This window comes from Hyla sarda, chromosome 8 (assembly GCF_029499605.1).
Source record: "Hyla sarda isolate aHylSar1 chromosome 8, aHylSar1.hap1, whole genome shotgun sequence".
In the NCBI taxonomy this organism is placed as follows: domain Eukaryota; kingdom Metazoa; phylum Chordata; class Amphibia; order Anura; family Hylidae; genus Hyla; species Hyla sarda.
The window spans coordinates 187,005,390-187,032,303 of record NC_079196.1 but is presented as its reverse complement, the minus strand read 5'-3'; positions in this window follow the sequence as shown (position 1 = coordinate 187,032,303).

Here is a 26,914-nt window from a genome sequence, read left to right as displayed (position 1 = left end):
TCATCATCCCACACCCCCCCTTCATCATCCTCTTGTCATCATCCGCCCTCAGTGGTCTCCAACCTGCGGACCTCCAGAGGTTTCAAAACTACAACTCCCAGCAAGCCCGGGCAGCCATCGTCTGTCCGGGCTTGCTGGGAGTTGTAGTTTTGAAACCTCTGGAGGCCCGCAGGTTGAAGACCACTGCGGCCTTCGACATCATCCAGCCCCCTCTCACCCCCTTTAGTTCTGTACAGTACTCGCCTCCGCTCGACGCTGGTCCGGTGCTGCAGGACTGTCCGGTGAGGAGGTCGTCCGGTGGAATAGTGGTTCCGGGCTGCTATCTTCACCGGGGGTGCTTCGGGCCCAGAATAGAGGCGTTGCCATGACGATGATGCAGAAGTACGTTGGTAATGAACGTACCTCTGCGTCGTCGTTAAGGCAACGTGACTATTCTGGGGCCGGGCCCGAAGCACTTAGAAGAGGCCTCCCCGGTGAAGATAGCAGCCCGGAACCACTATCCCACCGGACGACCTCCTCACCGGACAGTCCTGCAGCACCAGACCAGCGCCGAGCGGAGTCGAGTACTGTACATAACTAAAGGGGGGTGAGAGGGGGCTGGATGATGTCGAAGGCCGCAGTGGTCTTCAACCTGCGGACCTCCAGAGGTTTCAAAACTACAACTCCCAGCAAGCCCGGACAGCCGATGGCTGCCCGGGCTTGCTGGGAGTTGTAGTTTTGAAACCTCTGGAGGTCCGCAGGTTGAAGACCACTGCGGGTGGAGAGTTCACTCGAGTATAAGCCGAGGGGGGTGTTTTCAGCAAGAAAAATTGTGCTGAAAAACTCGGCTTATACTCGAGTATATACGGTAGTTGTTATCATATTGGAGTGGTCACATATGTAGGTGCAATCTCACTACTGGAACTTGATAAACTAAGATATACCACATATAGTCATCACATTATTATACTACCTTGTCTCTATTTCATCCTCTATCATGTCCTCATATAATATAATATCTTATATCCTATGTTCACAGATTCATCTTTGCTGCATCTTCCACATACCCCCCCCCCCCCCCCCCCCCCCCTGGTAAGTATATTATTCCTGTATTTTATTTTGTTTATGTTGTTTTGATTATAATATGTATATTGAAACATCCCTTCTTAGCATTGTGAGACATATTAAGAATCAATGTGTATATATGTAATGGTTGATAACATTACTATTTAATACTATATTCTGCCTAATATAAGGATGATTAGAGATCAGGACCACAATATAGACATATATGTTAGATAGCTCAAAATTGGAATATACTGTGCTATTGATGTCTACTGACATGTGCAAGGGCTTGGTCAATATCATGTCTACATGTGAGTCATGTCAATCGTTTAGCTGTGTGCCTTTTCTTCCACTATATTATAGTTACCATCCTGGCCCCCTCAACTAGATGGCCTCCATGTTGGAAAATGCAGTCCAATGTACATCCTGTTCAATGTATGCAATCCTTGAACAACAGTTTGAGGGTGCATATTGTTGTGCGAGATGTGTTAGTTGTCCGTTTGGAAGCCCAGATCCTGCATCTAGAGGGGCGACTGGCAACAATGAGAAGCATTAACAACATGGAGAGGAGTCTCGTACTCACTGAGCAGGCACTCTCGGGATTAGAGGTGGGGGAGGACAGTGGGACTGAGTTGCAGGACAGTCAGGCAGTTAGCTGGGTTACAGTTAGAAAGAGGGGTAGGGGAAAAAGTGTCAGGGAGGCTAGTCCTGAACTGGCACACCCCAACAAGTTTGCCCGCTTGGCAGATGAGGGGGATGCCATTACAGAGCTAGCAGAACTGCAGCAGGATACCGCCTCTGACCGCCAGGGGGGTGTCTGCTCCAGTAAGGAGGGAGGGAGGAGTACAGGGCAGGCCAGACAGGTACTAGTGGTGGGGGACTCAATTATTAGGGGGACAGACAGGGCAATCTGTCACAAAGACCGGGATCGCCGAACAGTGTGTTGTCTGCCTGGCGCACGAGTTCGGCACATCGCGGATCGGGTTGACAGGTTGTTGGGCGGGCTGGAGAGGACCCAGCAGTCATGGTACATATTGGCACCAATGACAAAGTAAGAGGTAGGTGGAGTGTCCTTAAAAATGATTTCAGGGACTTAGGCCGCAAGCTTAAGGCAAGGACCTCCAAGGTAGTATTTTCTGAAATACTACCAGTACCACGAGCCACACCAGAGAGGCAGCGGGAGATCAGGAAGGTAAACAAGTGGCTCAGAAGCTGGTGTAGGAAGGAAGGGTTTGGGTTCATGGAGAACTGGGCTGACTTCGCTGTCGGTTACCGGCTCTACCGTAGGGACGGGCTGCACCTCAATGGGGAGGGTGCAGCTTTGCTTGGGGAGAAGATGGCTAAAAGGGTGGAGGAGTGTTTAAACTAGGGACTTGGGGGGGTGGGAACCTACAGCAAAGAGGGGGAAGATAGTGTAGATAGAGAGGTGGGAATTATAAATGTACCTGGGGGTGGAGCGGAGGGAGGGGTTAGAATAGTTAATAGGAATAGGCTTCATAGGAAAATAAAACTTACACCCTTGAATCCCATTAACCCCAATAACATAAAGGATGGAAATGTAAAGTGTATGTTCACAAATGCCAGAAGCCTAGCAAATAAAATGGGGGAGCTTGAGGCCTTGATACTGGAGGAACATATTGATATAGTTGGGGTCACTGAGACATGGCTGGACTCCTCGCATGACTGGGCTGTCAATCTGCAGGGGTTTACATTGTTTCGCAAGGATAGAATGAACAGAAAAGGTGGTGGAGTCTGTCTGTATGTAAGAAGTGGTATGAAAGTCAGTGTGAACGATGCCATAGTGTGTGATGATTCTGAGGAGGTGGGATCACTGTGGGTAGAATTACAAAAGGAGGGAAATACTGAAAAAATTATATTTGGGGTAATCTACAGACACCCTAATATCACTGAAGAGATAGAAGTTCGGCTTCATAAACAAATAGAGAGGGCTGCCCGGGCAGGTACAGTGGTAATAATGGGAGATTTTAACTATCCAGATATAGATTGGGGTCCGGGGTTGGCTAAAACTACAAAGGGGCGACAATTCCTAAATTTATTGCAGGATAATTTTTTGGGCCAGTTTGTGGAGGACCCAACAAGAAGTGATGCCTTGTTGGATCTGATCATTTCCAACAACGCCGAGCTGGTTGGTAATGTAACTGTGCGGGAAAACCTTGGTAATAGCGACCACAATATAGTTACTTTTGACTTAAAATGTAGAAAACAAAGACAGGCGGGGAAGGCAAAAACATATAACTTTAAAAAGGCAAACTTCCCTGGGCTGAGGGCTGCACTACAGGACATAGACTGGGGGGAGGTGTTGTCAAATACTGATACAGAAGGTAAATGGGACATCTTTAAATCAACTCTAAATAACTATACATCTAAATATATACCAAAGGGGAACAAATATAAACGATTAAAACTAAATCCTACATGGCTGACACATGATGTTAAAAAAGCAATAAACAACAAAAAAATAGCCTTCAAAAAATACAAATCTGATGGGTCAGCGATAACATTTAAACAGTACAAAGAGCTTAATAAAATCTGTAAAAATGTAATAAAAACAGCAAAAATTCAAAACGAGAGACAGGTGGCCAAAGAAAGCAAAACTAATCCTAAATATTTTTTTAGATATATAAATGCAAAAAAACCAAGGACAGAGCATGTAGGACCCCTTAATAATGATAATGGGGAGGTTGTCACGGGCGATCAAGAGAAGGCGGAGCTACTGAATGGGTTCTTTAGTTCTGTATATACTAGGGAAAAAGGAGCTGACATTGGCCAGGTCAGTGCTGGTAACACATCATGTAATGTACTGAACTGGCTTAATGTAGAGATAGTACAAGGTAAGTTAAGTGATATAAATGTAAGCAAATCCCCAGGGCCGGATGGGCTACACCCAAGAGTTCTTAGAGAGGTAAGTTCAGTAATATCTGTACCCCTGTTCATGATATTTAGCCAATCTTCAAAAAGGGCTCTAGGTCTTCCCCAGGAAACTATAGACCGGTAAGTTTAACGTGCATTGTGGGTAAATTGTTTGAAGGACTTATAAGGGATTACATACAGGAATACATAGGGGATAATTGTATTATAAGTGATAGCCAGCATGGGTTTACTAAGGATAGAAGTTGTCAAACCAATCTAATTTGCTTTTATGAAGAGGTGAGTAGAAGCCTTGACAGAGGAATGGCTGTGGATATAGTGTTTCTGGATTTTGCTAAAGCGTTTGATACTGTCCCTCATAGACGTCTGACAGGTAAGTTAAGGTCTTTGGGTTTGGAAATTGTAGTTTGTAACTGGATTGAACACTGGCTCATGGATCGTACCCAGAGAGTGGTGGTCAATGATTCGTACTCTGATTGGTCCCCGGTAATTAGTGGTGTACCCCAAGGTTCAGTACTGGGCCCGCTGTTGTTTAATTTATTTATCAATGATATAGAGGATGGTATTAACAGCTCTGTTTCTATCTTTGCAGATGACACCAAGCTTTGTAGCACAGTACAGTCTATAGAGGATGTGCATAAGTTACAAGATGACTTGGATAGACTAAGTGTCTGGGCATCCACTTGGCAAATGAGGTTCAATGTGGATAAATGTAAAGTTATGCATCTGGGTACTAATAACCTGCATGCATCGTATGTCTTAGGGGGGATTAAACTGTCAGAGTCACTGGTAGAGAAGGATCTGGGTGTACTTGTAGATCACAGACTACAGAATAGCATGCGATGTCAGGCTGCTGCTTCCAAAGCCGGCAGGATATTGTCATGTATCAAAAGAGGCATGGACTCAAGGGACAGGGACATAATACTCCCCCTTTATAAAGCATTGGTACGGCCTCACCTGGAATATGCTGTTCAGTTTTGGGCACCTGTCCATAAAAGGGACACTGCGGAGTTGGAAAGGGTGCAGAGACGCGCGACTAAACTTATAAGGGGCATGGAACATCTTAGCTATGAGGAGCGATTAAAGGAGTTACAATTGTTTAGTCTTGAGAAGAGACGTTTAAGGGGGGATATGATAAACGTATATAAGTATATTAATGGCCCATACAAAAAATATGGAGAAAAACTGTTCCAGGTTAAACCCCCCCAAAGGACAAGGGGGCACTCCCTCCGTCTGGAGAAGAAAAAGTTTAGTCTCAAGGGGCGACACGCCTTCTTTACCGTGAGGACTGTGAATTTATGGAACGGTCTACCTCAGGAACTGGTCACAGCAGGAACAATTAACAGCTTTAAAACAGGATTAGATACATTCATGGAACAAAATAACATTAATGCTTATGAAGAAATATAAAATCCCATCCCTTCCCCAATATCGCGCCTCACCCCTACCCCTTAATTCCCTGGTTGAACTTGATGGACATATGTCTTTTTTCGACCGTACTAACTATGTAACTATGTAACTAAGAGAGGGATTCCGGTTGGCCAATACCTCCGGGCCAAAAGAAACAGTTCAAGTGAGGAGGCATTTCTACAGGAGAGTAGGCTTTTGTATGACCGGTTTATCAAACGGGGTTACCCGAAGAGGGTCCTACATCAGGCCTTCGCGAGAGCACGTGATACTCCCAGACAGGAACTATTACAAAATAAAGTTACCTCTGATCAAGAACCCAAGTCTGTTCGGTTCATTGGAACCTATGATGAACATAATCACCAGATTATGAACATCCTGCGCCAATTCTGGCCTATATTACAGGCAGATGGAGATCTGAGGAAAGTTTTATCACCCTATCCTACTGTGACTTATAGGAGAGGCAAGAACATTCGTGAACATTTGGTACACAGTCTCTTCTACAATTGCCCCCAAAAAACATGGCTACAGACCCAAATTCAGGGGTCTCATCCATGTGGAAATTGTTCTTTCTGTAGATATCTCCCCAAGATGAAGGAATTCACCAATCCAGTGGACAACAGGAAGTATGTCATTAGGGACTTTATCAACTGCCAGTCAACAGGGGTAGTATATATAGCCCAATGCGAATGTATGAAGCTTTGCGTGGAAAAGACTACTCAGCAATTGAGGAGACGTATTTCCCAACATTTGAGCACTATCCGCACAGGCACTGATACGCCCATAGCAAGACATATCAGAGATGTCCACAGGGGAGACACACAGACTTTAAAATTTTGGGGACTGATCAAGATGAGTCTGGGCCCGAGACGAGGGAATTTTGACAAGAAACTGCTTCGTGAGGAGGCGAGGTGGATTCAAAGGCTGAAGAGCCTCAGCCCGTTGGGTTTGAATTAAGGATTTACCTTCATAGCATTTATTTAAATAATCCTGCAGTACTACGGAAATACTCTAACTATAATATAATGGAAGAAAAGGCACACAGCTAAACGATTGACATGACTCACATGTAGTCATGATATTGACCAATCCCTTGCACATGTCAGTAGACATCAATAGCACAGTATATTCCAATTTTGAGCTATCTAACATATGTCTATATTGTGGTCCTGATCTCTAATCATCCTTACATTAGGCAGAATATAGTATTAAATAGTAATGTTATCAACCATTACATATATACACATTACACAATACTTCATATGTCTCACAATGCTAAGAAGGGATGTTTCAATATACAAATTATAAACTAAACAACATAAACAAAATAAAATACAGGAATAATATACTTACCAGGTGGGGGTATGTGGAAGATGCCGCAAAGATGAATCTGTGAACATAGGATATAAGATATTATATTATATGAGGACATGATAGAGGATGAAATAGAGACAAGGTAGTATAATAATGTGATGACTATATGTGTAATATCCTAGTTTATCAAGTTCCAGTAGTGAGATTGCACCTACATATGTGACCACTCCAATATGATAACAACTATATAACTGCCATGCATTGAGTCAAACAATAATGATAGAGTTAGATGGGATGTATTATATGTCATAATTATGATGTGGAGATATATTAAGGAAGATCAATGGATGATTCCTCCCATACATACTTAATGCATTATGGCCATACTATTTATCTATTTTGTCTGGAATTGAATATCAGGAATTCATGACACACAACACTGGCAAGTGGATGTACCATATTGAGGAATATATACTTACCTTGAAGAATAGACACTTGCGCAGGTCCGATAACTAGATCTGGGATGCGAGCCGTGGAGACAGAGTGGCCATAAGTCTAAGTGTCAGCGCATGCGCATTGGATGTAACCAAGTATCGGTGGATTACAACTAGTAGCGCATGCGTGGAAAAACACTGGAGACACTGAAATGCTCAAGGAACGTAAGTATTTGCGCAGGGGTCATCGCGCACATCTATTTAATACAGCGAGAAGTTAAGTGCCGGCGCAGGGTTACGGCGCCGGCACGTCATCGCTGGTAGTGAATACTGTGCAATAATTGGTGCCTATTTGAATGTGAGGATAGGTCAATGTGACTGTCAGTCGCGCATATGGAGCAGTGATTGGTGTAATAGCTGTAAACCAATCACTGGAGCGCACTTCCGATAGAGTGATGTAATAAGGGGAGGTATTATAAACCCCTGTCACAGCGTTTTTACTCAGTGACCCGTTTTCCTCTTGACAAAGCTGCAGCAGCAGCGAAACATGTTGAGGGGGCCGAGGTTTAGTGTTTTAATATAGTGACATATCTACCCAGCATTAGCCCAGCAACTGTGGTGCATGAGGCATTCTATTGTGTGACCAGTATGGTACAATAATCCACTGGGAGTAGATATGCACTGAGATTTTAAATCACTGTAGATTTGCCAGCAATAATAAAGCACCATTTTAAAGGGTATATGGGAAAAAGGGTTTTGTTGGATCACTAAGGTGATCTATAGGTGAATCAATTTAGTAACCCACCATATACTGGTCTGTCTGGGAAACAGAAGCTGTGAGACGTGTCAAGTAGGTGTTGGGCATATTGTAACTGGACTTTTTGGTGGCATTGGCATCGTTCAGGCAACTCAACCATGCAGCTCATTTTTGTTCAAGTACTTTCAAAGACAAGTTGATGATATCTGATTTTAGAATGAAACAACAAGAAGGGACATATTTGGCACCCCAAAAAAACAGCCGATTTTTATTGCTTTAGTTGTTATTGTGGGTACGTGGTAATACATTTGCCTACTCACATAGTGGTAAATATTTTTTAATGTAATGGTTGGAATCGTTAAAAAAATTTTCATACTCACCTAGTTGAGTTCCCAACCAACTGTGGCAGGTTTTCTTTTAAATGAAATAAAAATAAAACTACAAGATGTACCAAATGTATAAAGCATAGCTTTCACTGCTGCTCCATATGATGACAGTGTCTCACCCTTGTACACTCTTTAAATATGTGTGAAATATAAGTTGTCCAGAGACAATTTCTTTGAACAGGTCTGTTCTGACCTCATCAGCACACACCACTTCTCTTAGCTACGTGACACAACTATATGTCAAAATCTATCATTTAGTATACTTACTGTATGTATACCTTGCCACATTATAAATTGCATATCTTACCTCTTAGTGTGCAATGATCCATGCCAGTTTAATGTAACTTTTTGTAGTATCTTTCTTCTCAGTATAATATATATGTCACATTGCAGAAAACGTATCCAGCCTTTAGATGGGGAGTTAATTCTCCCATTGTATTCATTTCTAATTAGGTTTGGACGGCACAACTCACGGTCTATCTTCAAATGTGCGAAACTACATAATCATCTAACAAAACCTTTTATGTCTTGCAGTAAAGCCAACCACCCTTGGGATAAGCAGATATTTTACTTTCTGAATTCAATCCACCACAAAGGTCTCTGCTGAAATGAATGTTACAATTAGTGTCAGTCTCATAGATAGGAATTTTTACCCTCCAAAAATAACATCACCGTGGGGGCTCAGCACTCCTGTAATAGCTGTTACACTGAACCTAGTTTGGGTGGATTTAGTCTTATAGGGTTTGTTGAACAGCTGATTTCATGTCTGGAGTTTCCTTACATTGCAAATATATATATTCTATGTTTCTGTGCAAGAACATGTATACACCAAATCTACAGAGTGTTAGGAGTAAAAAGCTTGCTTAAAGGGGTACTCCACTGCCCCAGGGTCCAGAACATTTAGTCCTGAATGCTGGGTGCAGGCTGCGGGGGGTATGATGTCACAGCCACGCCCCTCATGACTTCACGCCATGCCCCCTCAATGCAAGTCTATGGTCACGCCCCCTACCGTCACACCCCCTCCCATAGACTTGCATTGAGGGGGCGTGATGTGAAGTCACGAGGGACGTGGCCATGACGTCATGACCACCGGAGCCCTCACCCAGTATTCGGAACTAAATGCTCCAGACGCTGGGGCAGTGGAGTACCCCTTTAACTGCTCATGCATTGCTTTTACAGAATGGTAAGAAAAGTAGTATATAGATGCATAACCAGTCCCATTCAAAGTTGTTCTGCTAAACCCCTATCCCATGATATTAGGTGAAAAATGTTTCTCTAGTTAGTGAGTGTAGTTTTAGCCCTGGTACAGCTAGGAGCTCAGCTCCTCAACTCTGCAATTCTTAGGAGACTGAGGCTAATGAGTTAGTTGAACTGTGATTTAAAGGGGTACTCCACTGGCCAGCGTTCAGAACATTTAGTTCTGAACGCTATGCGTGTGCTGTGGGGGTTGACCACGTTCCCTCGTGACATCAAGTCCCCCTCCCTCAATGCAAGTCTATGGGAGGCAGTGTGACGGCCGCCCCGCCCCCTCCCTTAGACATGCATTTTGGGGGGGCGGGGTATGACATCACGAGGGGGTGTGGTCGACACCCGCAGTGCGCGCATAGCATTAGGAACTAAATGTTCTGAATACTGGCCAGTGGAGTACTCCTTTAAGTGAGGGAGCACTGTGAGCTTCAGCTGGACCTAGAGGTAGGCAGACCTTCTACAAGTATGCCACAATCTACCTAGTCCTGTCTGCAGTTGAGCATGTCTGCCTAGTCATCGTGCCACTGCAAGGAGTACCAAGATGAAGGTAACATTTGGGAGAATTATATTTTTCGGGACCATTTGCAAAAGAAAAAAGGTACAATTACAGTCCAATTTACTTCAGACTTGATTGGAGTTTAAAGGCAGAATCAACAGGCTCTTTTGGAAAGTAAGGTCTAGGTTCACATATCCTCTGGGCCAGCCTAGTCAAGCTCCCGGGGATCTCCTTTTAGATACCCTCAAAGATAGTTGTGTCTCAGAGTAACCCAAGAAAACGCAAGTGAGGGAAGGGATCTTTGCAAATTATCCATGGCACTCACCCCCTATGAAGACCCCTAAAGCATATAATCACACGTTGGACAATAGCAAGCGCAGAAGTACAGCCTTTAGCCAAAACCAAAATGTTCTCAGACAAGTGTGATTATCGGGAGTCATATGTATTGTGAGGAACGAGCCAGGGCAGAAACCATTTAAGTCTGCACACGTTAGAAGGGAGAAGCAGGTCAAGTACAGTTCTACAGTCATCATTCCAGAAAGGTCACAAATCCTCCAGTCATTAGTCTAGATAAACTAAGTCGGGTCTCATCCCAGAGTGCAGTAAAGAACAAGAGGGGCCAGAAATGCCTCTGAGTGTTTCGCGTACCACCAAAGATAGAGAATGAGCTTACATCTCAGAAATAATAAAAGTCCCAAATTAACCTAAACTCAAGTCTTTCAAATGACTCCAGGACTGTGACAGTGATAGGTTAATACTGTAGATAATTCAGAACTACCAAATGTAGAAGTGTATTTCCAATACTGTATTGATCTGTATTGTTACTGCTTTCTGAAATAAAGAAAAAGTTATCTATAAATCCTGGCTTTAGAGGTAATTATTAGTGTTGCTCGTGAATATTCGCAATGCAAATTTTATTCGCGAATATCACATATTCGCGAATTCGCAAATATTCACGAATATTCGTGAATATAGCACTATATATTCGTAATTACGAATATTCGTTTTTTTTGGGGGGGGGGGGGGTTTCACAGTGCACATCACAATGATCACCCCTCTCTGCTTCCAGCTTGTGTGGTGTAAAGAAGGCTCTAATACTACTGTGTGAGACTGGCGTGCAAATTTTTGCATATGCGAAAATTTGCACATGCTAATTTTCGCATATGCGAATTTTCGCTTATGCTAATTTTTGTATATGATAATTTCCGCATATGTTAATTTCAGCATACGCGAATTTTCGCATGTACGCAAATAAAACGAGAATATTACGAATATGCGAATTTTGCGAATATATGACAAATATTCGGCCATATATTCGCGAATATTCGCGAATTCGAATATGGTGTATGCCGCTCAACACTATTAATTATTTCCTGGGGCCTTGGTATGGATTTCCGCTTTACTGAAGTAGTGGTTAGTAGGAACATTCATCTAACCACAGAGTTGCACCACTCCTGCCACGTGACACTACAACCCTCATCATCTATCATTCATTACAATCACAACCCTACATCTTATACATGAAAGAAGGTTGCCGCAGCACTCTTGGTAAAAAAAAATGGAGGCTCTTAGCGCACTTTTTGATCAAAACGAGTCCACCATCCAAAATGAGGCCACCTCCGCGTTGTGGATGGGGGTGATCAAAAAGTGCGCTAAGAGCCTCCATTTTTTTGACCAAGAGTGCTGCTGCAACCTTCTTTTATGTATACTCTGTATTTGCCACAGCAGTGTGCACCCGTGTATTAGGTAGTTGTGCTGGCTATGTTTCTTTTTGTTTTTGCAGTGCAATTTAAGGGGAGTGGCACCCTCTGTAGCCATGCACCCCTCCCCTTTTTCACAGGAGGTTTTTTAAACTGATAGTGGATCCAGCATGTTACCCAGTCAGAAGCCATATGCCCAGCAGAGGTGAGTTAAATGAGTGTTAGGGTCCCATCCGAAATGAGGCCACCTCCGCGTGGTGGATGGGGGGACACGTTTTGATCAAAAAGTGCGCTAAGAGCCTCCATTTTGACCAAGAGTGCTGCTGCAACCTTCTTTTTTGTATACTCTGTATTTGCCACAGCAGTGTGCACCCGTGTATTAGGTAGTTGTGCTGGATATAATTCTTTTTGTTTTTGCTGTCGTCCCTACATCTGATGTCACAAACTTGAAAATTTTCCAGCTAAGTATTCACATCATTATCCTACTGTACCACATTCATATTTACTACAATTCACCCACATGAAGAACCTTGCCAGTTTGCTTATTTAACCCTTTTGGCCTTAAGGACACAGGAAATTTTATTTTAGCATTTTAATTTTTTCCTCCTCACATTCTAAAAATCATAATCACATTCTAAAAATCATAACTCTTTTATATTTCCATCCACAGACCCATATGAGGCTTATTTTTTTGTGTGACCAATTGTACTTTGTAATTACACCTTTCATTTTACCATAAAATGAAAACTGCAATTTTGCACATTTTGGAGGGTTTCGTTTTTACGCTGTACACTTTACAGTAAAAATTACATTTTTTTTTATTCTGTGGGTTAATTCGATTAAAATGATACCCATGATTACATACTGTTATATTATTGTACTGCTTTTAAAAAAAAAAAATGTATGTTTAAAACTGCCCTATTTTGACCACCCATAACTTTCTCATTTTTTTGTACACAGGGATGTATGTGGGCTAATTATTTGTGCCGTGATCTGCAGTTTTTATCGGTACCACGATTGCGTGTATGTGATATAATATTCGTTTTTTATAAATTTTTTATGATGTGACAGAAAAGCAGCAATTTTGGCCTTTTTTTTACATTTTGTTTACGCCGTTAACCATATGGGATCATTAAGTTTTGATAGTTTAGACATTTACGCATGCGGCGAAACCAAATATGTCTATACATTTTTTTTACGCTTTTTGGGGGTAAAATGGGAAAAAGGGACTATTTACATTTTTATTAAGGGAGGGAATTTTTCAAATTTTTAGAACTTTGTTTGCCTTTTTTTTTTTTTTTACACATTTTATGTCCCCATAGGGGACTATTTATAGCAATCATTTGATTTCTAATACTGTTCTAGTACTGCTCGATCTCAGACCAGAGCAGAGGACCCCAGGAGACGGATGGAGGCAGGTCAGGGGACATCGATCGCAGTGATGTCCGCCTTTATCCCCTCAGATGCTGTGATCAATGCAGCACTTGTAATGGCTGACCTGATCGCCCACAGCACGGCCGTTGGGATCAGATCATCCAAAGTGGTGGACAGCGTGAAAGTGTACAGCGTGAAAATGAATTCCTCCAAAATTAGCAACATTTCAGTTTTTTTTAATTCCCTCAATAAACCCAAATAATATTTTTTAGGGTTTGCCAAACATTTTATGGTAAAATGAGTGATGTCATTACATAGTAAAATTGGTCACGTAAAAAACAAGCCCTCATATGGGTCTGTGGATGGAAATATTAAATAGTTATGGCTCTTGGAAGGCGAGGAGGAAAAAACTAAAACGCAAAAATAAAACTGGCTGTGTCCTTAAAGGGTTATCCAGAAATAGAAAGACAGAGGTAATTTTTTTCTAAAACTGATCCCTGTCTGTCTCCAGGTTGCGTGTGGTTCTGCAGCTCCGTTCCACTGAAGTGAATGGAGCCAAGTTGTAATACCCCACACAACCTGGGGACAGACGTGGAGCTGTTTTGAAAGAAATTAGCTCTGTTTTTCTATTCCTGAATAACCCTTTTAAAGGGTTAATGGACATTCTCAAGTCCAATACAGAGAGAACACTGAAGTAGATTGTCACAAAAAAAAGTAATAGAAGAACTACAAGTATACGAAGAGCACTAAAGCAACCAGCACAGGATTGTCCGGATGGTGAATAAGCAGCCCCAAACAAGTTACAAAGATATTCAAGCTGTCCTGCAGGCTCAGGGAGCATCAGTGTCAGCGCGAACTATCCGTCAACATTTAAATGAAATGAAATGCTATGGCAGGAGACCCAGTAGGACCTTACTGCTGACACAGAGACATAAAAAAGCAAGACAACCTTTTTGCCAAAATGAACATGAGTAAGCCAAAATCCTTCTGGGAAAACATCCTGTGGACAGATTAGACCAAGATAGAGCTGTTTGGTAAATCACATCATTCTACTGTTTACCAAAAACTGAATGAGGCCTACAAAGAAAAGAACACAGTACCAACGGTGAAATATGGTGGAGGTTCAATGATGTTTTGGGGTTGTTTTTCTGTCTCTGGCACTGGGTGCCTTGAATGTGTGCAAGGCATCATGAAATCTGAGGATTACCAACAGATTTTGGGGCGCGATGTACAGCCCAGTCTCAGAAAGCTGGGTTTGCAACCGAGATCTTGTGTATTCCTGCAGGACAATGACCCCCAAACATATGTCAAAAAGCACCCAGAAATGGATGGCAACAAAGTGCTGGAGAGTTCTTACGTGGCCAGCAATGAGTCCAGATCTAAATCCAATTGAACACCTGTGGAGAGATCCCTTCCAATAAGAGAGACCTGGAGCAGTTTGCAAAGGAAGAGTGGTCCAACATTCCGGCTGAGAGGTGTAAGAAGCTTATTAATGGTTATAGGAAGCGACTGATTTCAGTTATTTTTTCCAAAGGGTGTGCAACCAAATATTATGTTAAGGGTGCCAATAATTTTGTCCAGCCCATTTTTGGAGTTTGGTGTGACATTATGACCAATTTCCTTTTTTTCCTCCCTTTTTTGGTTTAGTTCCAATAAATATCACACAAAGAGAATAAACATGTGTGCAGCAAAACATGTGTTACTGCAATCCTTTTCTGTGAGAAATACTTTTCTTGAAAGATTTCAGGGGTGCCAACATTTATGGCCATGACTGTATATAAGGGACTACTACCCTCATCATCAACCCACTACAGTCATTATATGCAAATCTTCTGTAACCACTACACCCTTTATGGCGTTAAAAAATTTACTATTGCAATGTCATTGTCACTTAATTTGCAAAATTGGTGGAAATGAATAAATAATCTGTAAATTCTATTTGCCATTCCTATTTTTTATTTTATAATGAATTTATTGCAGTTACAAATACATACAGACAGGACATGCAGACAATACATATCACTGAAATATTACAAAATCTCAATCCTTCCCACACCCCCCCCCCCCCCCCAGGGGCGGACACATCACCTGTTCAGCCGGTTCGGCTGCACAGGGGCCCAGCGTGTTAGGGGGCCCACCTAGTGGCCCAGGTCACAGCCTGGGCCTCACAGTCTGGGCCCCTGCAGGGACCCCTGCCAATGCTTCATACTATATGCTGCAGCAACAGGTCCCGGACCTGCCGCTAACAGCAGTAATTTACCTTTAAACCGGCTGGGTGAGATTGACAGGCCAGGGGCTGATGGGAACAGACGTGCCCCGTGCAGGCACGCACGTCTGTTCCAAGCCCCTGATGTCACGTGTCATGGCCTCTGACCCCGGCAGAAGCGACAGGAGAAGCAAACCCTCCCGCCTCACACAGCCGCATCACTGAGCAGATGAGGTGAGGAGAGCGACGATCGGGTGCAGGGCGATGGGGGAAGGGATTGTAATGATGATGAAGAGGAGAGGAGGGGTGTTGAAGAGGTTGGTGGTGTAATGATAAGGAGGATTGGGGGTCTGGGAGAGCGTAGTGTTGATAAGGAGGACCAGAAGGGGGGTCAGAGGTGTAGTGATTAGGGGGTTTAATGTTGATGAGAAGAAGGACCGGGGGTGTCAGCTGTATAATAATGATGAGGTGCTTAAGGTATATGGGGTGATGAGGAGACTGATGATGGAGTGCGTGGGGTGTATGGGGGTAATGAGGAGTCTGAGGATGGAGTGCATGGGGTGTATGGGGTGATGAGGAGACTGAGGATGGAGTGCATGGGGTGATGAAGAGACTGATGATGGAGTGCGTGGGGTGTATGGGGTGATGAGGAGACTGAGGATGGAGTGCATGGGGTGATGAGGAGACCGAGGATGGAGTGTGTGGGGTGTATGGGGTGATGAGAAGACCGAGGATGGGTTGTGTGGGGTGTATGGGGTGATGAGACTGAGGATGGGGTGCGTGGGGTGTATGGGGGTGATGAGGAGACTGAGGATGGGTTGTGTGGGGTGTATGGGGTGATGAGACTGAGGATGGGGTGCGTGGGGTGTATGGGGTGATGAGGAGACTGAGGATGGAGTGCATGGGGTGATGAGGAGACTGAGGATGGAGTGTGTGGGGTGTATGGGGTGATGAGGAGACTGAGGATGGGTTGTGTGGGGTGTATGGGGTGATGAGACTGAGGATGGGGTGCGTGGGGTGTATGGGGTGATGAGGAGACTGAGGATGGAGTGCGTGGGGTGTATGGGGTGATTCAGTGTTTGGTACAGTATTTGGCAGTATTATATTTATGGAGTACAGTGGTTGGCAGTATTATATTAATGGAGTACAGTGGTTGGCAGTATTATATTCAGGAGTACAGTATTTGGCAGTATTATATTCAGGGGTACATTGGTTGGCAGTATTATATTCAGTGGTATAGTATTTGGCAGTATTATATTCATGGAGTACAGTGGTTGGCAGTATTATATTCATGGAGTACAGTGGTTGGCAGTATTATATTCAGGGGTACAGTGGTTGGCAGTATTATATTCATGGAGTACAGTGGTTGGCAGTATTATATTCAGGGGTACAGTATTTGGAAGTATTATAATCAGGGGTACATTGGTTGGCAGTATTATATTCAGTGGTATAGTATTTGGCAGTATTATATTCATGGAGTACAGTGGTTGGCAGTATTATATTCAGGGTACAGTGGTTGGCAGTATTATATTCATGGAGTACAGTGGTTGGCAGTATTATATTCAGGGGTACAGTATTTGGCAGTATTATATTCAGGGGTACAGTGGTTGGCAGTATTATATTCAGGGGTACAGTGGTTGGCAGTATTCAGGGGTACAGTGGTTGGCAGTATTATATTCAGGGGTACAGTGGTTGGCAGTATTCAGGGGTACAGTGGTTGGCAGTATTATATTCAGGGGGTACAGTATTTGGCAAGGTTATAATGATTATTGTCATCATACAGAGGATGAGGATCTACTGACAAATTATGGAACCAATGATGTCCAGGTGTTAGACTCTGCAGAGAAGATGGAAGAAATCCTGGTGTCTGGACCAGATGAAGAAGAAAAGAAAAGACAACAGAGAAGACGTCACTCAGGTCAGTGATATCATTGTGTATTTTCCTAACTGTCCCATCAGAGCTATAGTCACTGATATCATTGTGTAGTCTCCTGACTGTCCCATCAGCTGTAGTCACTTCAAACATGATGGGAGTTGCAGCTTTCCAACATCTGGGGAGCCACTTGAACCAAGGTGATTGGTGGAGGTCCCATGAATCAGACCCCCACCATAAAAATGGGCTGTTTATTTTAAAATGCCTGGGCCTATTTTTGGTCCCAGTCTAGCCCTGCCTGTAAGTTACTTCTATCACTGAGGAGCCAAGGAACCAGGGGGTGCCAAGGGGTGTCGTGCTAAGTCCAGGGGTGTGAGTGTAAAGGGGAGCACTGCCCTCTGCCTCCCAGCTAGATATGGGTCAGGCTGACCCGGGGAGTACTCACCGGGCCTGGGCCGCACACTGAGAGGGACAGGGGCCACCCGGAGCCCACCTCAGGAGCCGTTCCATCCACCTGTGGTGAACAAGGCAAGTGGCGACACTACACACGCAGGGTAAGTGGAAGCACTCTGGTGGGGTTTTGGTACATGAGGGGGCACAGTGCTGGGGGGGGCCCAGGCACATTGTTTGCACAGGGGCCCTCTGCTGTCTGTGTCCGCCCCTGCCCCCCCCCCCCCCCTTCCACCCCTATGAAAAGGAAGATTTTTTTTTCTGTTTTATTCATGACTTCCTTAATGAAGTTTAATTTATGTGATAGACCTGTATTAGATTTCCATAATTTCTCTTTCTCTATTATGTAAATATTTCCTTTTACAATGATATCCTGAACCCATGCTTAAAATATTAAAAGTCTCACTGAAAGAGACACTATTAAATTAGAATTTTATGCACAATTTTATGAAGGGGTTCTCCACGGTGGGCAAACCTTCCTTGACCCCATAGCATCCAGAATCATGTCCAGCTGCATCATCATCTTTGTCCCAACTGAAACATAGGCTGGCATAAAGTCCAGGAAGTGAGGGTGGGACTAGCACTCCTCTGTGCTCACTCCTGTCCTGTCTATCAGACTCCTGTCTGAAAACAGAGAGGAGGGGGTTACAGAGCAGCCTGCAGTGATTGGATGAAGAGACCCAGCACTACACAGCAAACTCAGGGAGGAAGTGAATGCATGGAGAGTGAGGGCAGGCTCAGTGCTTACCTCGAACATGCCCTTTCCTGTGCAGTGGATGTTAGAATGAGTGAGCAGCAGAACAGAGAGATTTGTGAACCAAATACAGAAGCTAGATGTCAGGGACCGACAGGGAGAGTGAGCCCTAAACTGACCCTAAAACCATCTCTCCCTGCCTACTTGCCCATCCACCCTAAAAGGTGAATCGACAACTGGGCGGCGGTCCCTCCCTCAAATAAAGTGGTGGGACCTAATAAAAACACACACTAATAAATAGTCGGTCACCAACCAGAAAACTAACAGGAAAATACAACTCTATAGTATATAAATTCAGAAGACACCGATCAGAGAGTAGTACAGAGGACACAAATCAGCAGTCATGAACAGAGGACACCATAGATCAGTGGACATGAACAGGGGGCTCAGTGGCCGTGAACAGAGGACTCTATAGATCATGAACAGAGGACTCATAGATAAGTGAACAGAACTCCAAAGATCTGAATAAAGAACTAAATAACAAATAGAGTTCAAAACACCAGACAGGATAACGGATAAGTCAACAGACTATAGGAACAGACAGGAATATAGCATAATCCCCAGAATATCCAGAAGACAAAGTCCCCATGGACCAGAAACAGAAACAGGAATTATCGCAATCCCCAGATAACCTCCAGTAGAAACAGGAATGTCTTGATACTAGAATGCAATCTCCCAGAGTCCACCTTGAAGCACGGAGATATCTTGTACTAATTCTCAGTTCCCCGGATTCCTCATGGACAGGTAACAGGGATATCTAGATACACAGGATATAATTATAGAACACATTACACACAGAACAAGACAGGAATCGCAATCCCTCAGAAAACCTCCAGTAGACAGGATTGTCCCCATGGAGCAGAAACAGGGATGCCTAACATAGGACACTGTTCACACTGGACACACAAGCTGGACACTCCACCATAGGAATAGCCATTAATAATAAATCCAAATAGACTACTGACCAGCGGCACACACACCGCAGTGTGGTCAGGATGCTGGCCCAGTAGGAAAACAGAAATATAAAACACAGAACTTCACATAAACGGATACAAGAGACTACACAGTGGGAACAGACACATAACAGAAAGGATATACAAATCCTAAAACCGACTAAACAAGCACAGCTTAAAATCTACTAAGAGCATGCCAAAACATGGCTGAAACCAGAAAATACAAAGTGCATGCTAAAACAGATATAGTAGATTAAAAGCTCAAATAGGAAGAGTTTCACCCAACCTCCATTAGTCACATGTGCAACATAGCAGCAAGTCAGGATATAATAAGGATAATCACCAGCGCTGAGGCTAGGCTGGGCTGACTGTAAATAGACACATCCAAAAGGCTATTGGCTAACAGTGGCTGAAGCTGAAAAAGCCAGAGAATTAACTCTTCCCTGACCAGGAAACATAAAACTGTTCACACACAGCAAAACCAATAGGCTGTGTGAACAAAGACCAATACAGACATGACACTATACACAATAAAAGACATGTAAAGTGGTAGAGGGTGTGATGCAGGGAAGATAGAATTACCCTAGGGGCAGATGGCATTAACCCCTTGTATTCATGATGCAAGGGCGTGGTTTATCCTCAATACCACCCTAAGGAATACTGCTGGATCCTGGGCTAGGCACGGGGGCAATAATGACTCCGAAGCCAAGTTACGGACAACGGTAGCTTTACTGAGTGATCGATGGAACAGTCTATACAGTTCAGCCAGGCTGACGGAGGTGACCACTGACTTCTGAGACCTTAAAGGGGTACTCCGTTGGAAAACTTTTTTTTTTTAAATTAACTGGTGCCAGAAAGTTTAACAGATTTGTAAATTATAACAAGAAATAGAGAGCAAGAGATGATGAGCACCACTCAAAGTCCAGACACAAACAGTCCGGTAGCCACAATTCCAGACATAGAGCACTGTGAAATTGATCTCCAAAAGTCCCCAGTAAGCGGTGCTCACAAAGAAATATGGTTTATATGGTACAGTGCCCTTGTGGCCTGTACTATATTGGAAAAACAATCCGGTGCATGTACACTCGTGTGCAAGAACATTTTCGCTCTATAAGGACTGGGCAAGGTTGCCCAAGACTTATAGATCATGTCAGGAAGAGCCACGGTGGTGACCAAAAGGTGTTGCATTTTTCAGGTTTGGAGCAGATCCCGGTTCCGAAAGACGGCAGTGACCGCAATAGGATTCTTCAAAAAAAGAGGCCATGTGGATCCTACGAACCAAAGCCATGGGCCCACCTGGCTTAAATGATAAAGTTGACATGAGTATATTTTTATGAGCTTTAATTCACAATATGTGTTCTTGTGTGTTCCACCTAATATATTGCAGGATCTATTTTTATTGTTTTATTACCTGTATCTATGCTCATTTGTACTTTAATTTCTCATATTTTTGTATCCATTTAATTTTTCTACCCCCCTTTGTTGTTGTCAACGCTTATGTTAATATGCCCACTCAGTTATGGGCGTTCCTTATTCTGTGGCCACAGTAAGCATTGCAATTGTGCTTCGTTGTATTCAACATTTAGAGCACAACACGCATGCGTTACGGTTTAGTAAGCTTTGTTATGAGCCGTTGCCGTGACTACGGACGCTGATGACGCGTACCTTGTTGCGTATATCAAAAGCAATGCCGCCACATCACGGCATGGAGCCGGAAGAAGCCGCCAGCGAAACACTGTGTCGCTCCACTCTCTGGATTGCACCACTTGTCTGTTCATGATTCTCCAATAAAGACACCCTGCACAGCACAGTGAGTTGCCGCAACTGTTTTTTGCTTCATACCTCTATGCTAGAGATTTGTAAATTACTTCTATTAAAAAATCTTAATCCTTCCAGTACTTTTTAGGGTCTGTATACTACAGAGGAAATGCTTTTCTTTTTAGATTTCTCTTCTGTCATGACCACAGTGCTCTCTGCTGACCTCTGCTGTCCATTTTATGAACTGTCCAGATCAGCATATGTTTGCTATGGGGATTTTCTCCTGCTCTGGACAGTTCCTAAAATGGACAGCAGAGGTCAGCAGAGAGCACTGTGGTCGTGACAGAAGAGAAATCCAAAAAGAAAAGCATTTCCTCTGTAGTATACAGCCGCTAATAAGTATTGGAAGGATTAAGATTTTTTTAATTGAAATAATTTACAAATCTGTTTAACTTTCTGACATCAGTTGATTTAAAAAATAAGTTTTCCACCAGAGTAGCCCTTTAAGGGCTTGCTGGGACTGTAGTAGATTTGGACAATTTTACATAATGGGGTTATGCTGCAGGGGAGCCCTGGGGACATGCAGGGACTCTGCCTGACAGGGCAGGAGGACAGTACGGGGCCACATCATCCCGTACTGGGAAATCACACTAAAATTATACAAGTTTGGTATCATTGAAATTGTACTAACCCATAGAATAAAGTTTGTATGTCAATTTTAGGGTGGGGTCCCAATGAGCGGATATGCAGCATATTTGTCACCGCGAGAAATCTGCCGAGCGGCGAGAAATACGCTGCGTATATGCTAGGTGCAAGCACAGTGCTTTCCCCACTGCAGGCCTGTGTCTGTAATAAGATTCGGAGGCCGGCCGCGGGCACCGGTATAACTGGGATGTGTGAACGGCTCCCGGACCTTATTGCAGACACAGGGGAAAGTCCCGTGTAGCAGTGAAAGCCCTATGTCTGCCCCAGCGCAAACACAGGGAAAGTCCCACTGCGGAGTAGATTTCTTGCAGCTTCAAATATGCTGCGCATCCACCCAGTGTGACCCTACCCTTGAGGTATTGTGAAACTGCATAATTTCATATTTTAGTTTTTTACATTTTGCCCTATATATATATATATATATATATATATATTTTTTTTTTTTTTTTTTTTTTTGCTTCATTATATAATAAAATAAAGTGTGCCAATAAAACGGACATCACAACCATTTTCAAGAGCACTACACAAATCGAAAGTTGTGCTGTGATTGGTTGATATGGGCACCAAATACAGTTTGTTTGTTGTTTTTTTTTTGTTTTAGTTTTTTGTTTTGTTTACACAGTTTTGTAAGATAATCCTAAACTTTCTTATAGTAAAACATTTTCAATGTGATCTCTGCATTGTAGAAATTGTTTGTTAAACTGCAGTGGTTGTGAAGAAGATAAACCCACAGAAATTAGATCGACCTATTCCGGGCCTTTCAATCCACTCTCCTAAAGCTACTGCATAGTTTGCATTTGTGGTAAGCTTGCCCATTAGAATCTTAGTTATCTTCTCTGAAGTGAGAAGTTGTGGGTCAGCATTCTGGTACCCAATGGATTTCCACAGGGGTCAGATTCTGCTGGTTCAGCAGTTGCAGTTCCTTCAGTAATAACAAGATTCCACAGCTGGACCTGCATTGATCCCCAGGACACCTATATTACATAAAGGGGTCGCCATGATAAGATTCTCTTTAAAGGGAACCAATCACCAGATTTTAGCATTTATAATGCTTGACAATGCTTTATATATGCTAAGATCTTTATATTTACCATCCGCGGGGGACGTTTTTTGCCCCCAGGGATGTTGAAAATTTGAAGTTATAAAGTACCCCAGTAAGTAGTCCCCTGGGCGGGAATTTATACTTACCGGGTTCTGTAGCTCCGCCCGTGGTCCTACTCTCTTTTGTTGATTGACTGCTTGGGGAGCAGAGTGATGACCCGGGCCATCAATCAAGACGAGGGGGCGATACCACGGCCAGAACACCTGGACCTGGTAAGTTTTAGTCCCCTCCCAGAGGACTACTTACTGGGTAGCCAGGGGGGATTTTATAACTTCATATATTCAACATCCCTGGGAGCAAAAACATGGTGAGGATAAATATTTTAGCATATATAACACATTATAAAGCCTTATATATGCTAAAATCTGCTGATTGGTTCCCTCTAAAGAGTTAAAAAGGGCCTTCAATGAATTCTTTAGTCGCCTTACATGCGACCCCATTGGTATTAACACGGTGCATCATATACAATGTTAGGACTGGAGTAGTCCTCAAAAGGGATTCTTTAAGGAAAAGCAATGGTAGGGTGGTGTAAAAGTAATAAACATACTATACTCATCTTCTCCGATCCACCAAACCAGTTGCACTAATCCTCCCTGTCTTCTGCTGGTCACTACTGGGTTCCTGTGATGATCCAAACCAGTCCAGCCAATCACTGTGGCCTCTGACTAGCTAAGCAGGCAGGTCCTATGGGGTCAAGATGTCAAAGCACCTAGAAGAAGTAGGGACCAGCAGAGGGCCGAGAGCGTTGGCGCAGCAGGTGTGGGGGAAAAGAGGAAGTGAGTATAGCATGTTTATTATTTTTCCACCACCCCCAGCCATGAAGAAATTTTTTCTTAGTCCCAGACAGCCCCTTTAACTTTATTTAAATAACAGACCCCCAGGTATTAATAAAGTGATTAGAAAATCTGAATGTGTCTTCTGTACTGTAATATCTGAAATTTCCTTTATGCCTGACTCTGCTCAGAAATATAATACATAGATAAAGCAATAACATTTTGTTGATTCACACTTGTCTTCCAGTAATGGAGATTTTGAACAGATTCTCCACTTTTCCATTTTCACGGCCTAGAATCAATTTATCTGATCTGTAAGGTGTCAAAAACTAATAAGCTTTTGTCCAGGTTTAAAATAAATTTTGCGTCACCATATCCAATCTTTCCCACCTTTTACACTGGCGCAGGGTAAGTTAGAATAGATCTTTAGATCAATTAACATTAGCAGGTGGATTGATATGAGCAGCTGTTACTTTTGTAGCATGTCCATTGCTATGGTAATCCAGACTCTCAGCGCTCATAGATAGCGACCTAGATAATGGAATTGCTTGTACAGGAAAATCCAAAATTATAATCCTTTTATCAGGTTTATGAAAGATTGGGCTAAAGCCCCTGGGTCTGACCTACAGAATAAAAATTCCTGATTAAACGGTCATTACACTGGAAATGGGGGTTGTTTTATAAGAACGAGTTTTAATATGAGACACAAAACCTGTATGCAGCATTTTAGGAGCTTAGTATAATAGAATGTAGAATTTAATGGAATGACAATTGTCCTGAACAAAATCTTATGTCATGTCTGTACATCAATCTGTACAGGGGATGGATAGACAAATCATAGGACCCCGTACAACAACTCAGAATATGATATCTGGCCAGTGTACTATCAATTTACTAAAGGGCTTATCCCTAGATTAAAAAATATTCCATAACTGTCTCTCAGAGAGGGTTTCGACTGCTCGGACACAAATTTATCATGAGAGGTCAATGGTCCTTTGAGTAAATGGATTGACAGCAAACTTGCTAAACCACTGCTCTATTTGCTGTCTATGGGACTTGACACATGGTAAAGTTTAGCTCTCAACAATGTTGCGAAGTCCCATAGAGAATGGATGGGAGTGGTGGTCAAGCATGTGCGTCACCACTCTGTTCACTTAGGGTCCAATTAGCCTCTAGTCTCATGATCAATGGGGGTCTCAGCAGTCAGCCCCCCACCAATAAGCAAGTTATTTCCTGTTGATAGAGAATAACAATAAATGTTTATAGGGCCACCATCAGGGGGGTACAGCCAGTACCCCAGAGCCCCTGCTGCAGCAGCCCCAGCACAGAAGCAGAAGACTGCTGCTTAAAAAGAAGTTTTCTGCTCCTGTACACGTACGCAATTTACATACAGGAGCCTAGACTTACACTGGAGGCTGCGTGATTACTTCATTTCATCACACGGCCTTGCTTAGAAGTCCCGTGCTTCTCTGTAGGATCAAGGGAGCCCAGCCTCAGCGCAGGATCAGCAGAAAGGTGAGTGGGCTTTTATTTTTTACAGAAAATCTAGGGGAATTACCTAGTAGGGGCACCACCTGCATGGGGGCACTACCTACTTGGGGGCACTATCTACCTGGGGGCATAACCTACTGGGGAACTCCCTACTGAGGGCACTGTCTAGCTGGGAGGCACTATCTACCTAGGGAAGCATTATCTACTGGGGGCACTATCTACCTTGGAGGCATTATCTACTGGAGGCACTACCTATTGGGGGCATTACCTGCCTGGTTTCACTACCTACTCAGGGCATTACCTATTGTGGCACTACCTACCTAATGGAAGCATTACCGACCTACTAAGGGCTTCTTCCTTAGAGGGAGGGGGTATCGATTACCTATCTACTGGGGGCATTACCTGATAGAGAGGGGAAAGTAACAACCCACCATCACCTAATCCCCCTATCATTTTCATGGTTCGAAGAAGACCTCTTGACGGTCTGAGCAAGACAGATAAGAAAATAAAGTGAACAATCCTTCTATACTGGTATTATTGGTAATATTGGTCTCAGTATACTGGATTTGGTCAATAACAGTATGGTGATAATATATATGGTGATAATATTTCTCCTTGTATACTGGTATTATTGGTAATATTGGTCTCAGTATACTGTGAATAATGATATTTCCTCCTTCCTTCCTCATTGAACTAAATGGATTTTGTTTTCTTGTCTTGTGTTATTAAAATAGTTTTGTTTTTGTATTTATAGACCATGGGGAAGATAGTGGGCAGGCTCTCTGGGGAGGGCCACAGGGGGAGAGGGGGAAGCCCAGGGGCCCAATACTTTCTAATGGCAGCCCTGAATCTTTAGATAACCCCTCCAAAGCCAATAGAGAACACCAATGGTAGGCTACTAAGCTATTTTGCATTCCCACAGATCGAGAGTGTCGTGGTTTATGGCTGGTAGGGCATGTGTCAGTGGGTATTTAGAGACCGAGCAAATACCATTGGTGTTCTCTATTGGCTTTGAAGGGGTTATCTAAAGATTCAGGGCTGCCATTAGAAAGTATTGGGCCCCTTACACAAATCAAGGGTAGCTATACTAATAAATGACTATATACAATGAGCATAGAGATGTTATATAGGGTCTGTTAATGGGGGACCTAAAGGAGTAACCATATTGATTTTCTCCATGAGCCTCCATAGTACAGCGCTGTGTGTATCTCCAGAGCTTTCATAGAGAATGCATGAAAAGGAAGTGTCCACCCTGCGGGCATCGTTCTGGAGATTAGGGAGGGTCCCATTGGTCAGACCTCCCGTGATCAGACACGTATCCTCTATCCTGTGGATAGGGGATAAATTATCAAACACCTGGGTACCCCAGCAAAAATAAGAGGGGTACAGATTATTTTAGCAGCAGACTCACTTAGCATGGTGGAGGAGATGGCTAGAACAGGGCAGCTTGATGAGTGGGCCAATGTCCACCACCATACAGAGATTCATATATTACTTTGTGGCGGAGTGGTACCAAATGCAATCTTTGCCCAAGGTTTAAAAAAATGCTTGTTCTCAAACCTACAATCTGAAGATCCACATCCCTCCACAGACAGAGGAGGCAACCAGAATGGGGATCACTGTGCCCTTCTCTTTCTACAGGGGATCAAAAGCTGGGCATGGAAAGGCATCCGGAAATGATGGTAAAGGAACTAGATATTTTGGGGCTGAATAACCATAAAAATAATCCTTATTGATATTTTTATATAGGACTCCTACATTTTACTTTGAAATTCATTGTATAAAAGGAAACAGGTGATT